This window comes from Capsicum annuum, chromosome 9 (genome assembly GCF_002878395.1).
Source record: "Capsicum annuum cultivar UCD-10X-F1 chromosome 9, UCD10Xv1.1, whole genome shotgun sequence".
NCBI lineage: Eukaryota > Viridiplantae > Streptophyta > Magnoliopsida > Solanales > Solanaceae > Capsicum > Capsicum annuum.
Genome location: NC_061119.1, coordinates 91,272,189 through 91,287,975, shown reverse-complemented (window position 1 = coordinate 91,287,975; position 15,787 = coordinate 91,272,189). Strand labels below are relative to the sequence as shown.

The following is a 15,787-nucleotide window of genomic DNA, read 5'->3' as shown; positions in this document are numbered from 1 at the left end:
TTTTATCATACGAAAGAAAGAGTATATTATAATGATTAATGAGTAATAAAAGTGATTAATAATTATTAATCATGGTTAGTAAAGAATAAAATGTGTAGCTTATTTTGGAGTTACATGACTTATTTTTCTAGCAAGCTTGCTATTCACTTTTAATACTTGTCTACTATGTATCTTCAATTTTACTTGTCACTTTTAATATATCAAGAAAACTATTTTTTTAATTTATTATTTTTCTTATTGTTGACATTCTTTATAAGTATCAATGAACCTAAATTAAAGATCGAGTCGAATCGAATCAAATCAAACTACTTTAATTTGATATTTGGTGGACATTATTGTAAACTTGAACCAAAAAGCTGAATGCCCACCCCTACTTTTATTAGGAAAATTATTTTTTTCATTTTTAAGGAGCTTATTTTCCTGGAGAAAATATGTTCTAAAATATTTGACCAATTGAACATTAAATAAATACATAAATATATAGAAAACCCTGAGGAGGTTTATGTAATCTTTTAACTACAAGATTCTTAGCCATCTCCTGAACCAATTTGGTGACTTTTCTCCTTGCTCTTCTATTTTTCTTTAGTCTTTGCTTCCTCTCCAATGTTAAAGCACCACTCATAGTGAATCCCTGAGTTTCTGAGATTGTGATTTTCCATGAATGAGGCTAAAAATAGTAGTGGAAAAGATGATGTACGGTAGTGGAGTGTGCGGTGATGATCTGTTTTGGTGATGATTTTAGAAGTTAGATGGAGTGTAATTAAGGCAGGAGAGTAAGAATTGGGAGGTCGTGAGGTTGAAGAAGCACAGAAAGGTGTATGTTTTCTTTCTTGTGAATTTAATGTTTTAAAAAATATAGTTACCATGTGAAATTTTTCAATAAAAAGTTACATCTGTCATTAGTTAATTTGCGCTTTTATTATTCCAACAGCAACGTTAATTGACACACACACTTTAGTAGGTACGAGTGTTCACGAGACACTTTTGTCACTAAACTTAGAGGGTCTAATTTACAAAAGTCGCCAACTTTAAGGGGCTATCTAGGTATTTAGCCTCTTCTTTTCCTTATTGTGATTGCAATAATCTGTTGGTTCCTCTATTGAACACCATATTAGTCAATGGGACTTGGTATAAGGGAAAGTTGATTTGATTTATGACTCATAGTCAGACGGTTGGTTAACTGATGACCACATTGGTGGGTTTGAAAGGTTTTTGATGGCAACCGATTAATCATTCCTCGACATCATGTAGATTTTTCATTGGGTACACTTATGAGCAAGAAAAGGATTGGCGGAAATTATACATAATTAATTTCATTAGTGAAATAGATTCAGTTCACTTCTTTTACAAGGAATAAACATTTCTCGTTTATCTACCTGAAACACAGTTATCAAGTATAGGTGTGTGCAGGTGTCTATCTGAATGCTCACTTGTCCTGTTTTATTGCATTTAATTTATAAAATTTATTCAGCTTTGACGGCATTTTGAATAATGGACATAGCGGTGCGACATAATGTTGAATTAACTATCAGATTGGTGAAGAACAGCACATAGTTCATATTATAATATAGAAATTTTTTTGTATATGAGTCGTAATATTTATGTAGGAATGTGTCTAAATTTGTTTTTGCTTTTGTTTTTGTTTTTAAGGAGTATGATATGATTAAGTGGTTGATCTGACTGTAGCTTGTCTGGTTCCGTGGTTTCTCTAATTAATGTTTGTTGGGCGCACCAATGGTGTATCCTTCATGGAAGATACAAACAGATACTGTTATGTAGGAAAGGTATAGCAAATTGGAAAAAAATTACCTCGTCTAAGTTTTGAGTATATTTTTTTGGGTGTATTTCAAATGTTTTTTCTTTTAAAATTTTACTTATTTTGTGAGTGGTCAATACTATCATGTTAAAGTCTTCAGAGTATACAGCTTTTAGAAAGATTCTAGATTAGAAATGTATCGGTGTATTTTCTGTTAAAGCTCATGATAGAACTTGAAACTTTGGGTTTTTTGATGTTGAGTTTCAGATTTTTTTCTTCGAAAGAAAAAGAGTTCTTGGTAATATGCATATACATCTGCTTCGTCCAATTTACATTCAAACCTAATTAGCTAGAACAATTTTTTAAGGGTCTGATTGTCTGTGGCTACCTCCTATACTCTGTTAGTTACACAATACTTGGAAATCTTGTCAATTATGTCCGTGCCGGCATGAAGGTCTAGTGTGTATTATCTCACATTTTCTGGTCCGTTGCTCGTTTTTAGGTATAAAATGGCTTCCAACAGTTGGATAAAGGAAACAAGTCTGCCAAGAAAAATATCTGATGAATCATCAGTTGGCTTTGTTGCATTGGACGGAGAGCTGCATGTGATGAGTCATTTAAATGGGGTAAAATCAAACGAGTGTCAAAGATTAAGGCAGCAGAAAAGGTCAGCAACTATTCTTCTACAAATATATCATCCTAGGAAGAAGTCATGGAGGTCTGTCACGACAAAGCCACCTTTTCATCACCCTTTGGATTTCAAAACTGCGGTTATGTGCACCATTCGTCTGTAGATCTATATTGTTTCGTCGGTGTGCCTATGAAGCAGTTGTTTGGTTTAATATATTCTCCCTCCTACCTATTGTGAATGGCATTGTATATCTTTCATTGACATGTTCTTATTGTCAGAATTACTGCTGTAAAAAGGAACTGTAATAAATGTAATTCCTTTTAGATATCTGTCTCTTTCCTTTTACCAATTGCTTCTACAAAACACAATGTTTTGTTCTACTCTCTCCCTCCATCCCTCTCTAACACATGTTGGTTCAAGAGCGCGCATGCACCCTCTTTCTCCCTCTCTCACACACATATATATAGTCATAACCAGGTGATCTATGAAGACTGAAATACCAGTAGTTAGCCATTATATGTTTTCAAGTAATATGTCATTCTGTATTAACTCGTCTTCAATCTTCATAATTTATCCTCTTTATGTAGTGAAATATGATTCGTAGTTCAGTTACATGTTCTTTTGGGTTTATCCTCTCTTCAGCATCAGCAATTTCAATTGTTATGCCTGTTCATTGTCCTTGTTTTCTTTCTTTGAGTGTTTGTTTCTGGTTGCCTTATTCTTTATCAACTCAGTGTCGTTTGAATCCTCTCTTGGCAATATCATTTGCCATTGAATCTGCTGTCCCCAAATATTTAGTTAGTTCCAACCTCCCAGTTGGATACTTTTTGTGCTTATGGCTTCAGTTTGTGTTCTACTCCACCCAACCTCAGTACCCGTCCCGGGGGGTGGGGAGGTCCTTTATTCCCCCTCATTGTTGCATCGGTTACGGTGATGGATATGTCAAACCTGCATGCTACACCTTCCCATCTCTGGTAATGTGTAGCTTCTTTGGCCGAGAAGAGTTCAATTCTTATTTACTCCCCCTTTAAAAAACGGAGTTGAATCCTGCTTTGTGCCTGTACAATTGGTACACTAGAACAAACAAAATTGCTCGTAGAGAGTAAAGATTATATGTATAAATAGAATGATGCCTCCAGAGGGATGGAGGGAAAAGATGTGCACCTCATCGTCATCACTTGTTGATCCTGCTGCATATGCATTTAGCTATTTGCACTTATCGTTTTCATCCCGTTTCTTTCCTCGTGACAGCATTTGCTGCAATATATGATTACTTTTTTGTGCTTAAATCCACATCCCCTAGGTTGTGCCTGGTTAGAGAGAGATGAACCTGGTAGCAAGTTTATACATTTCTGGTGAATTAGCTTTGTCCCTTTTTGTTCATCTTTTTGGGGGATCAGTACCTTGCTTGTCGGTCTTTGAGTCCGGAGCCCAAAGGACACTTCAACACAAGATATCAAAACGGACATTCCCTTCTCCCTTTAAAGATGTACCAAAACGGATCATCATTTTTGGGCGAACTGTTCAGTGATGGTGTTAACTTCCGTCTAATATGTTATTTAAAACAATAAAATCCAGGGGTTCGCCCGAAAAGGGGCAAACCCCATTTCCACAAATTACTTTTTTTTATACTTTCCCCAAAAACTGGCGAAACAAGAAGAATTTTTTTAATTTTTTCATACATATTTTATGTTGTATTATGAAAACTTATTTCGTGTAGGTTGAGTTCTGCTGTTACTAAAACAGTGAGTTTGTTTGACAATCTTCTTGGTTACATTTATGGAAAAAATAAATTATGTTGCCAATAATAAAATAGTAACATGTTGTACATCTACATATATAAATTTTAAAATTATTCATTAAATACACGCATATATTCGGTTATTTCTTCGGTTCTTTTCAACAAAATCAAAACAAAATCATACATCATCAGTTTTTAAATGTAAAATCAAATCAAACAAAGGTTGATTTATTTAATCGATTTTTAAATTTTGGTCGATTTTTATTCAAATCGTGAACACCCTAGTGAACGGACTACTATTAAAATTTTCTTTTTGTTTATCGAAATGTGGTTTGCGAGTTTCTTTTTCATTATTGCATGGATGTATGCCAATAATAGTAGTAATATGTAGTAAAGTATTTGTTGAAAATTTATGGAAATAATATTTTATGTATGTCAATGAAATAATTATATGTAGGTTTTTTTTCTTAACCAAGAACATTTGTATAAACACAGTTTTATGAACAACAGAACTCAACCCACACGAAGTAAGTTTTCATAATGCAACATAAAGACAGTAAATGAAGAAAATATGTAGTAAAAGTGTAAAACTACGTGTGAAAAAAATTGAAAATTTCTTCATGGCTCGTCAGTTTTTAAGCAAATCAATATATCTGTCTATAATCTATATCTATAATCTATAATCTATAATCTATCTATAATATATTAAAAGTGTGAAGCCCCTTAGAAAAGTGATTTAAACTTTTTGTCCTTCATTAAAAAACTCCGCTTTAGACAAAATGGTTTTTTCACATTTTCCCTATTATTTAAGTAATATTAAATATTGACTATATTACCAGAAAAAGAAAATCTCTCCTCAAAAGAATATAATTCCTTCTCCGCAAACCTAATCATACCCAAATGAATCTTGATATGCATAACTTTTGTTTGAAAAAATGAACATATAAATTTAGGATTATAGTTGAATCTTTCAATTTTGAGCTTACTAATTAAGTTTGAAAGTGAATCAAGTACATTATTCATTGTAAATCAAGTTTAATCTATCTACCTATTATTATAAAATTCTGAATATAAATGTTAGGGTTGAACGGATTAGTTGAGGAAGCTTCTGAAAAAGCTAACCAACCTAAATAATTCAAACAAAAGGATAATTGTGTTGATATGAAATTGGAGGAGTTGAAAGAAGAGATTGAGAAGATTAAAGAAAGACGAAAAAGTGAAAGAGAATAGCTCAAGAAAGGACTAAAGAGAATATACTCTTCTTTATAAACTTTCTTGTGTTTAAACTAATATATGTGCTTTTCGGTTGACTAATTTTTACTTTGGATAATAACTAAAAGTCGTCCTAATGTCAAGATGCTAACAAATAAAAAATGCAATAAACATTTTGAAAGACTGTCATGCTTTTTATATTTTAAATAATTTTATAAAATTAAACTCACTAAATTGAGGTACATGCACGAGGCGCGTATATCTAAACTAATATCTATATATAATATAAAGGAAGGTCGTAGAGGTGGTGATGTGACACCTCTCTATGGCCTCCATTCTTATTTATCTTTTTTCTGATTTTTTTTAATTATTTAATTTTACAAAATCATCTTCTTAATTGATATTAATAATATTCATAACCCTTAATTATTTATTATATAAGTTTATGACACATTAAAATCACACTAATAAAAAATTATTTTAAGCTCTATATAATGGTTACTCTACTTTTATTTCTCCATATTTTTCATCTTTTGTCTCTTTGGTTGATTAATGTTTTAATTTGCTTATTTGATTTTGCATATTACAAGGAGATATTATAATCAAATGGTTAGATATTTTTGCATCGTTCAATTTATAAGGTAAAATGAATTGATATGTCTAATATAATTATAATTTTTTTTGTTGTATTATACATTTAATATTATTTGTTTGAATTTTTGATGATATAATTTCTTAAAAAGTAAATTGATTTTTCTCTTTGATTCTCTTTGTAGTTTTTAGAGACTTTGATTAATATGTTTTATTTTCTTTGAAGTTTTGAAAGAATTGGATTATGTCATGTTGACTACAAGGTTCTTCTTTCCTCTTTAACTTATGTTTTCTATGATATAGTTTTTTTAAAAAATAATTTGATTTTTTCTCTTTGCTTCTCTGTGTAGTTTTTATAAGAGAATTTGATTGTTTTTCATCTTTGATTCTCTTTGTAGTTTAGGAAGAATTTGATTGTCTTATGTTGATTATAAGATTCTTCTTTCCTCTTTAACTCATAATTAACTATTCTTTTTGCTTATATAAATTTATATTTAGTTCATGGAGACTCTCATTCAAGGTTATCCTCTCTTCTTCATCGTTTTGGTTTACGAATTAACTAACATGTGACCGAAAAGAAGTATACGAAGGTAAAAAATATTTCACTTTTTTGTTTTTTTATGTATTTGGATGTGCTTTCTTAATTTTAACATATTTTATTTATCTACGTCAAGTAATCAATCATTTAAAATTCTAATGTTTCAAATTATTAGTTCTTTTCCCTGTTTTTTTTTTTCTTTCTTTGTGAAGTTTTCAATATTTTTTTTCTAAAAAGGGTACTTCTGCTGACATTTTTATATTCATCATTTTGATTTTGTTATTTTTTAATGCCAGGTTGACAACTTAATTTCTCAGACAATAACAATTGTTGGTCTATTTTTCATAAACATTGAAAAAAATAAGTTCATAAACCAATCATTTCTAAATAATGTGATAAAAATAAATTATCAATTGTATTCTAAAAATAAATTAAAGAGTTTTTTAAAGAGTATCAAGGAGAACAAAACATGCAACATACCTTTGAATCAAGTGTGTTTTTTAATTAAAAAACGAAGAGGAATAAACACTTGTGACCAAATGAAAATGTATGAAAATTTTGTTAAAATATTAAAATTTATAAGTAAATTATTTTTTATTATGAACTTGAAGAGATATAGAAGTAAATGAAGATTATTAAGATTAGAAATTATGAATATGAGGAATGTGGAGTTAAAGATTAATGAATATTATTAAAGTAAAAGTTATGAAAGTGAAGTGGGGTGTGTGTGTGTGATCTATTATTTTTTCTTCTTTTATTGGCCATTTTTTCTTATTTAAATTGGTTATGTTATTGTAAAATTAAATAAATTACTTAATTTATTACAATTAAATATTTTATTAATGAAGGAACATTTACAACAAAAACTCTTCACATATCAATTGAAAGGGGTAGTTATTTATAACTCACATCTCTTTAATATATACTCTTAATAAATTTATTTATTTTTCCTTCTTCTAATTGCAAAATGACAATATCTTTTTATATTGTAAGTATATATAAAGGAGAATATTAGCCTATCCTATGTGGCATGCCTTTGAGACATCCAAATCTATGGTTTTTTTGGGCATTAATTGAGTTTTCTTCTTATTTTAAATATTTATGTGTTTAAAGAAAATTTAAAAGTCACTATATTTAACTCTATTAATTATACAGTAAAAGAAAAAAATTATTTATATATTTAAATAAATTTAAAAAATCAGTATATTTAACTCTATTAATCATATATATATATATATATATATATATATATATATAAAATCTATTATTTTTTTCTTCTTTCATTGGTCTTTTTTTTATTTACAACAAAATCTCTTCACATATCAATTGAAAGGAGTAATCATTTATAACTCACATCTCTTTAATATATACTCTTAATAAATTTATTTATTTATTTATTTTCCATTCTTCTAATTACAAAATGAAAATATCTTTTCATATTGTAAGTATTTATTTTTTATTATTTAAGTATATTTACAATGAGTAATTACACATGATTCACGTCTTTAATTTTTATCTTTAATAATATTCATAACTCCCATTGTGTTCATGTCCATAACCTCCAAGATTTAATTTATAAGTTTATCATGTCTTATGATATTGTATTACTTGGGGCTTTGAGTTGTAGGTGATAAAAGAGTTTTAAAGTGAGGTGTAGGTGACACAAGTCTTAATAATTAAGTGGAGGTGATAATTATTTTACTATGGATTAAGAAAGTTGAAAAAGTTTGAAAATAACCCACAAATTTTTTAATTTACACTTTGATCCAAATGTTAGTTAATTTAACAGGAAACAGAGGAAAAAAGGTGTGTTTCTCTTTCTTCTCATCCGTTGTTGTTTTCTCTCTTTTCACGATTATTGTTATTCATTGTTGTTGCTGCTTTATTCATCATTTTTTGCTTCACTATCATCATCTTCTACTTCATTATCATCTTCATTTTCTTCTTATCGACCATTGTTATTGTTGTTGTTACCGCTACTGTTGCTATTTGACTAATTTCTTAGGTCAAATTTTGTTTCCTACATCACTTTTCACTTTGGCATTACTTCATAGGTGACTTTGGTAAGTAAAATTATGATTTCTATTCAAATTTGTCATCTGGGTACACAATTACTGCTGTTTTTTCCAACAATGGATAGAACCTGATCATGAATCCAACATAAGTGCCCACAATTTAAAAAGATCACTCATCTGGTGCTTCAGATAAGTAATCTGTTACAATGCAAAACTCGTATGTTGGATTCATGTTTATGCTTCTATAGTGCCCGTAACATGAATCGAACAGATGGATAATCTATTGCAATAGAAGATTTATTTGTTGTAACAGACTAGTTATCTGTTGCAACAGACTTATTATATGTTGTATCAGACTGATTATCTGTTGCATCAGACTGATTATTTGTTGCATCAAACTTCTTATCTTTTGTAACAGATGAGTAATATATTGCAACAGATGAGTAATCTGTTTGGAACAACATAAATCAGCCTCTATCATAAACCCAACAGATAACCAATATGTTTCAACTCTTGCTATTGCTACTGGATTCAAAATTATTCCTTACGTCCAATCATCGACATGTTTATTGAGAAGATAATAGACAAAATAAAAATTAAATACTCCCTTCGTCTCAAATTATTCATCCCAAATTTACTAATTTGATTTTCCATTTTACTTGTCTTTTTTCATTAATCAAGAAGAGACAAAAAAATTCATGTTTTACCCTTTACATTAATTATTTTTTCTTCAAATTAAAATGTAAACATCATTTAATAGGGGTATTATGGTAAACTAGGCATGCTATTAATTATTTTTCTTAATCAATATGACATTTTAATTTAGGACGGGTAATTTGAGACGAAGGAAGTATGAATTAAAACATCAAAGCCGTGCAACAAACTAGTTATCTGTTGCAACAGACTTATTATCTATTGTATCAGACTGCTTATCTGTTGCAACATATGAGTAATCTGTTGCAATAGATGAGTAATCTGTTTGGAACAATACAAGTCAACCCCTGCCACAAACCCAACTGATAACCATTATGTTTTAACTCTTGTTATTGTTACTGGATTCAAAATTATTTCTTACGTTCAATCGTCAACATGTTTGTTGAAAAGATAATAGATAGAATGAAAATTAAATATGAATTAAAACGTCAAAGTTGATCAAACATAATTTTTTTATTAAACAAAAACAAATAAAAATATATATACATAGACTAAAAGAAAAAAAATCTAACTATTATTATTATTATTATTATTATTATTATTATCATTATTATCATTATTATCATTATAATTGTTGTCAGCCAGCCAATCTTCAACCGGTAGCAACAAGGCCAATCTACACTAGATCAGCCATATCTAGAACACATATGAATTGACAAAAAAAAGTAAAAACAAAAGTAAAAAAAAGAATATCTGAATGTAATACAATGTATACTACAAATTGGCAAGGAAAAAACTTACCTAAGTCAGGAAGAGAAAGTGGTGGAAGGTGTAATATGAAAGACAAGATGCAATAAATAAATAGAGTGTAGTTGAATGAACGACTGCGTAAAGAGGGACCTATTTATAGAGGATTGATTGAGTTAGGTAAAAAGGCGCGACTGTTCACCCCCATCTATTAATTACATTTTTAATTACTATGAAAAGTTATGACTTAATTAAATTAAGAAATATTGTGATAAGTCATGATTTTTCAGCTTATTATTATTAATTAGTTCTTTCCAAGAACCATTTTTATTGAGTTGTGACAATAGATTCTATATCTGTTGCATCATATAACTCATCTGTAACAATAAATATATCATCTGTTACAACAAATAGAAAACCTGTTGCATCAGATAATCTATCTGTTGCAACATATAATCTATTTTTTTTAATTATCATCATATCATTAATCCAAATTTGTTGACTTTTTATTATATAAATTAAAAAAATAGATTTAAAAACAAAAATATTTTCTGTGAAAAGAAATGACACCTATTTAATATTAACGTCAATTATTCAAATTAAATAACCATTTTTTACGGTTATAAATTTTATTTATCATTTATTTCCTTATTGTTTTTTGTGAAAAGAAATGATTTAATTAAATCAAGCTGGTGAATTTTTTATTATTGTGACAACTCATGACTTTTCAGCTTATTATTATTAAATAACCTTTTTCTTAATTTAAAAATCGAAGACACCTTTTTAATAACCGTTTCTTTAATAAAATAATAACCATTTTTATTGAGTTTTGGCAATAGATTGCATATCTGTTGCATTAGATACACCATCTGTTGCAGCAGATATACCATCTGTTGCAACAAATTGACCATCTATTTTAATTTCTTTTTTGATTTCTTCTAACAGCTGATACATCAGTCGCAATAGATGAGGAATTTGATGCATCAACAACATTGTTGAATGTGTTTTATACAAAAAGTCATGACTGTTCACCTTTTTATTAACAATTATCATATAAGTTAATTAATCCAATATTATGACTTTTTTTAATTATATAATAAATAAATAATTAAAAACAAAAATGGTGAAATGTCGCGATTAGTTATTAAAATTAAATAACCGTTCTTTTACAGTTATAAATTGTGTTTATTATTTATTTCCTTATTATTTATTTACGAACCATTTTTCATATTAAATAATCGGAAAGTCATGAATTTTCACCCTCTTAATAATAACAATAACCTTTTTTTATTAATAACCGCCTGTTGCAACACATGATCCATCTGTTGCATCAGATTAACCTCTGTTGCCACAAATGTTCAATCCCTACCACTAACTGTCGACATGTTGAGAATAAAAAATAAACAGAATGATAATTAAATATTAAATAAGAATTAAAAATTCAAAGTCGACCACCAAACATAGAATTTTGAATCCCTTAGGTAGATCCGATATAAAAAAGAAAAATACATACGCTAAAAGAAAAAACATAACCTAATTATTATTACTACTATTATTATTATCATTATTAGTATTAGTATTACTATTATTGTCAACCGGATAATTTTCATCTGGCAGCAGCAGGGCCCTCCTCAGCCTTATTCTAAAGTTGGCCAAATTCCCCTAGAGTTTATCAAACTGCCTTTGAAATTTCCGCAAGGACTCAATATGAATCTTCTTGTACGAATTTAGACCAATCATATTTGTAAGTATAGTAGAACGAACGAGTAAGGAGGGACCTATTTATAAATGATAGAATTTGAAGGGTTTAGTAAAAAATCCACGACTGTTCATCCCTTATTTAAATAAAACTGGTGACTTTTCGAATATGTAAATTAAAAAAATGGATCTAAATACAACATTTTATCTTTTATTGTATTTCGAAAAGAAAAGAAAATTGCTTTAAAATAAATCTATCTGATGGGTAATCTCTTGCAAAATATTTTTCATCTGTTAGATAACTTACAACATATTGACAATCTATTGCAACAGATGGATATATCTGTTTGATTTTTCCAACAGATATGTCATATGTTGCAATAAATCGATTATTTGTCATGATAGATGTCTGTAATTGTTTGACAATTTAAACAGATGTGGCATCTGTTGCAACTTGTTAGTTATCTATTTATTCAATTTAAGCCATAGATGGGCTAGGAAGTATAAGGTGCGTGTAGATGAATGGATCCACTATCATGTATGGGAGTTAAGTATTCCTGATAAGGTCATCGGGATAACACACACAAAATATAATATTTTTGTTAATTCACTTTTTAACCGATTAGGCACTGATCATTCAAACAAGATCCTGTATTGTACAGTTAAGTTTGATGGGTTCAAATTGATAAGTCTGAGGGGCCCATGATGATGGTGCCGATACCCTATTACAAATTACTGGCGGTTGTTGCTCATGTTTATGAGTGCTAAGTTTTGAGAAGGAATCAATATTTGGTGTTATTGCAGAGATCCAATAGCGACTAGACTTAACTTTAAGTGTGCATTGGACTCTGAGAAGGCCTTCGAAGCCTCGCATTGCATCAAACAAGAATGGAAAATTAATAGAAATTCCCCTGGCCTAAATTTATATGGAAGGGTTGTTCGAGAAGATGATTATACTCCAGAAGGAGCCGAAGAAGAATGCCTGTGAGGGGAAGGGGAGTTGATGAAAGACTATATCATCTGAAAGCTAATTGAAGAGAAGACATAGGGTAGAAAGGAACTTTTAGAGAATCTGGCTCATTAAATTGACTTAAAACATGAGAAATCTAAATCAAGTGCAAATATGAAAGTGTATCCGGTAATGAAAAATCCATCTGTTGTTTCTCTAAAAAAATAGTACAGATGAACACTTTTCTAAGAAATTGTTACTAGGTAGCGTAGTCGGGATTATCACCTAGATAGAAAATAGCAGAAAACCAAGAAGCAGCCTTACGGGCATCGAGGGTTGAAATGGTAGACAGTAAGTCAAGAAAATTTGCGCCAGTAACTACTGCAGTTAAAATAAAGAATCTAAGAGAAGGCTGCAATTTTTTAATTTTAAATTACATCCCATGCCTTCTGTTGACACCCAATTTTGACCGTCCGATACTCCTCTAGGCTGTTATTTTAGATAAATTTACTAATTTTAAATATTAGTATTTTTTACATATTTTTCTTGCATCAAACGGATTTCTGACGTGTCACATTCATAATTTACAAGCACACAAATTATTTTATTATTTTCAATATCATTTTCTACAATTTTAAAACTCAAAATAATATTTACATAATTTTATTAAAATTATTCATAACTATGCGTACTCATATTTTTTGCAAATACAACGTCTAGTTTTCAATTATTTAGTACTATTTATTATTATTATTATTATTTATCAACCCTGTTATTATATATCTTGTTATTATTTATTATTACATATTATTATTATTATTTATTATTATTTATATATATTATTATTAATATTTATTTATTATTATTATTGTTATTATATTATTTACTATTATTATTCCTACTATTATTTAAATAATAGTCGATTTTAATTTATTTGCCTAATTTATTTAAATTCTAGCCTTTTTCTATCCAATTTATAACAATTCTAGTCATATTTAATTCAATTTAAAAGATCCCAATCCTTTTAATCTCAGTCATGGATCAAAATTGATCCAATGGATGAAATCAACCCACTTTATTCTTTCCATTTTAAACAAAAAGAAAACCCTAACTCTCATTCTTCCACAAAAATAATCTCCTCATCTTTTCTCTCTCTTCTCTTCTCTTCTACTTCATCTTTATGCTTCGTCCCTCCACAACCCCACCACCGGCGAGCTCCCTCCTTTCAGCATTCAAATGTTGCCAGCCTTTCCTTCTCCATCTCCATACCCAACGAGTTGATCGGTGCTGTCCTCTCCGTCACAGCCCTCACACCGTCAGACGGTAAGACTCGCCGCCATGCATCCTCAAACCAACCTCGCTGGAAAAGGCTCCAACGAGCCAGTTAGCTTCCATCCCTCTCGCCGCTGCTCAAATGTAGCCGAGCCGACCATCTATCTCACCTCCACGTCGTCGCTCAATTTTCACCAAAAATCGATGGATTCTTTAGAATTCATCATCAGGTTTGATTCCATGTTCAGATTATACATCTAAATTTTTAATTCCGTTCTTTCACTCATCTCGTCTCTTTTATTCGATTTGATTTAACAAATTTTAGATTTTGATTTCACGAGGTATGATTTGGGTGTTTGATTAATTTCTTTGTGATTCACATTCTTCACGGACTATAATACTTGAAAAGCCAAATTTCACTGATGTTGATTAACTCTAATTGCATGATTTGGGTTTTGATATTTGTGCAATTTTCTATGCTGAATTATTATTGAAACAAGTTCAGAATTGCAATTGCTGAATTTTGGTAATATGTGATGTTTTAAAGTCTTCTGCTTCCGTCCTTGAATTCGAACTTATGACAACATCACATATGACAACTTGACTTGTTAGCAGGATGTTGCTCGAATCTTTATGTTTCCCTACTCCCATTAATTTTGCTCCATTATATATGATAAAGCTCATTTGCATCACATTTAGTTAATTGAGTTTTCCTTCTTACTTAAATTGGACATATTCTCACTCTTCTATTTATGGTAATTTTCTATCTATTTATTCACTCCGGATTGATCTCAATTGATTGATGTAATAGACTGATTTTTCTATTTTCTTTTAATAGTCCCATTAGTGGGATTTTCTTTCTCTTAATTGATTTTGATATTTTTGTTAATTGATTTTTAGTTATTTTGTTCCCTTTTTAACAACTATCTTCGCTCACTATAAAAGGAGGCCCTTTCTCATTATTTTGGACATCTCTTATCACCCTCTCTCACTCCCTATACACTCTCTCTATACAGAAAAACCTCTGACTTCTCAAGTTCACAAGCTCTTAAGTTCTATTACAATTATTACTACTACTCTCTAAAAAAAAAACCAATTAGATACTTTTGAGATTTCTTCTAGTGTTCTTCAGGGCTTACTAAAACATCTTTCACTGTTACAAGTGCCTGGATTTTGTTATTCTTATTATTTCTTTTGCTGTTGCTCACCGGTAAGTTTTCAAAATAATGTAATTTTCATACCCTATGTGTGTTGACTGCATCATGTTATGAAAGCCTTAAGAAAGCATGTCTATAGGAATAATTCAATGTTGTTATTATATATTCCTGTTTGCTTGCCATTATATCTTGTCTCGCAGGTTTAAATAGACAATTACGGGGTTCCAAACAATCACCGGGATAGTTATATAACTGTATTGTATTAGTTTAGTTTGCTTTCTTATTTGATTTGTAATACTTTGTAAAGACATTATTATCATTGTAATAAATAAATTTGGGGGACTGCTTCGGGGGCGGGGATTTACGTGCTTTGTGAATGGTATAGGTAGGCACAACCTAGGGTTATGTGCAATACGTGTTACATGAATCATCTAGGCACAAAATTAGGATTTACTAATATGAATCATGTTCTACGGTAGATTAATTATTCTTAATCTAACTAAAATCGATACCTTATATTGACATTGAGCATATTGATGTATTTCTATCATATTGAATTGATTTTTAGCATGTTAGTATATCTAAACTAGATTATAGGCCTAGTAATATTTTTTTTACAAGATTAACAATTAATTCAAGCATTTTGCATGTTAACATACAAGTTATTACGTTAAACGTTTCCTACTTGTTAAATATGCCAACTTGAGCATTTTCAGCATGTTGAACCATGTATTTAATATTTTTCAGCATGTTTAAATCGAGTTTCCAGCATGTCAACATTAAAATAACTGTGTCAATATTTTTACATGTTTACCTAGACACATTT

At 29.7% G+C, this 15,787-nt stretch overlaps 1 long non-coding RNA gene across 1 annotated transcript; it reads left to right on the top strand.

Annotated features, from left to right (window-relative positions):
• The first annotated feature begins 438 nt into the window (after positions 1–438).
• On the top strand, positions 439–2,710 carry LOC124887353. The gene is made up of 2 exons (XR_007044913.1): positions 439–816; positions 2,259–2,710. It is a non-coding gene; the product is annotated as an uncharacterized LOC124887353 (long non-coding RNA).
• The last annotated feature ends 13,077 nt before the right edge of the window (positions 2,711–15,787 follow it).